Below are 2,071 nucleotides of genomic sequence, written 5' to 3' on the forward strand. Positions count from 1 at the left end.
GAGGCGAGGCGAGGCGAGGCTTTGCCCCGCCGCCTTTGCTCGTCCTCTGACCGGCAGGACTGTGTCATCCTTTGGAAGACATCCGTAGGGAGGCGCCGCGCCGCTGCCTGCGGGCCCGGGCTGGCAGGGCCTTGGCGTGCCGGGTGCTCCCGGAGCAGCCGGCTGCTCCCGGTGCCTCGGCTGGCCTTGCCTTGCTGCTCGTCGCTGTGACCGAGCCCGCCGTCGCTTCGCGGCTCTCTTCTCCGCTTCCGTCATGCGAGGAAGCAGTTTGTCTTTTTGTGGAATAGTTTTTTAAAAAAATAAGGTCTGCCTTCTGTTGAAGTTTATATAAGGTGACTTTYGCAGAAGGCATTGTGTTGTCTGCTGAGTGTCTGCACTCAGGTAGATGAATCCCTTGGATTTCTAATCATGCTTTTAGGTTGCTCTAAGTGGCCTCGACGCRTGATTACTAATGTGTTTCAGTGTTGTTCCGTGTGTTAAGTCAGTTATACAATATGGTGAAGGCGGCACAAAGTCTCAGATAAAGTTTGGGAGCTGCTGCATTAAACGGAGATAGGAATATTAAAAACCTTTGTAGTCCTGGGTCTCTGAGCCTCGGGTGTGAAAAGATGCTAAGCCGTACGGTATGTTTTCAGGTTAGGAACCTACTGATTTGTAATGTTTTCCAGTCATAAACRTGCCAGTGTTTTTCCTGGGTGGTGTGTTTAAAGCAGAACGTGATTGCTGTAAGAATAATGCATTTTTTTTTGCCTGTGCATTCCTTGCACATCTTAGTTGAAGCTCCTTCCCAGGTCTCTCCTTGCTGTGCTCTGAGAAACATCACCGCTCTCATGGGTATGTTTCCCCATTTCAGCAGAGAACAAGGGCCAGATTCCTCTCTAGCGTAAAATGGTGCGCCTCCTTTGACATCTCTGGCGCTGTGTTATTTGACATCAGCTGGGAATCTGGCAAGTAGATGTTCCTTCTTACCCAGTTACTGAATGTGTTGTCACCGCAGTCCTCCAAGACGCTACGCAACGGCTCTGAACCAAAGGCGGCTTGTTAATGCTGATGTGACTCTGAAGGCATGGGGAGACTTTCACTGTTGTCTTGTAGCAAGAGCTTTAGCTGGGATCTGATTTTTGCAAGTGCAGATTGAAAATGTGGTTGTGAATTCAATCATTAATATTTTGCTCTGTCTTTTTCACTTAGGTCGTGAATTTTCTAATTTATGAATGCTCTTTTTTTCAGAAATTGCAAGTACAGCTATAAAATGATAGTCACGCATTTTTGTATACTGTAGAAGATGATGAAGATCTTAAGATAAACTTCCATGTTTATGATACTTCTTTTTATTTTGAGATAGATTTTTATGAGAATGTTATGATTCCAAATAAAGTTTATAGGTGGTTTAGCTTACTCTGTTACTGGTTAATAAAGTGTGAAAGTATTTTGGGGCAACTTAATTCTAGGAAACAGTTGTTAGTTAAATTTAAAAATGCAATTCAAATTCCATGCTGAGTGGTTTTGTGACTGAGTTGGAGCCACCCTGTCTGTTAGCCTGGTTATGGATATGATATTACTGTGTGAATACAGTGATTTGGCTTTATAATGAAAAATGAGCAGAAAAAGAGGAAGAATGGTGAAAGAAAAAGTCACCTCTCCCAGTCAGCTGGGGTTGAAAAGGAGCAAACTGTGCATACTGGCCCAGAAAAGGTTAGTTTATTCTCTTGCTAAAAAGATTTTTTTTAATTTTATTATTTTTTGGAAGAAAATTCAAAGCTTGGAAATGCAGAGCAGCAAAGAGAAATTAAAGAACATTTTGATCTCTTCTCTTATTTTATATATGAGCCACTTGGGGGACAAATGTGGTCTACCCAGAGGGTGTATGAGGTACTTTTGTATGTTAACTCCTCAGGATGGCAAACTTTTAAGTGAGACAATACACTCATAGACCGCTTTATTATCTGAGGCCAGAGACTATAGTGCACAGTATTATATGGCTGCCTGACTCTAACTGGCTTTGGGTTAAAAAATACTTTGATCTGGACATACGTGCTTTGTTCCAACTGCTAAACAGCATTTGGATTTT

Source organism: Rhea americana, unplaced genomic scaffold, assembly GCF_003343005.1.
Source record: "Rhea americana isolate MKP2758 unplaced genomic scaffold, rheAme1 scaffold_153, whole genome shotgun sequence".
NCBI classification, from domain to species: Eukaryota; Metazoa; Chordata; class Aves; order Rheiformes; family Rheidae; genus Rhea; species Rhea americana.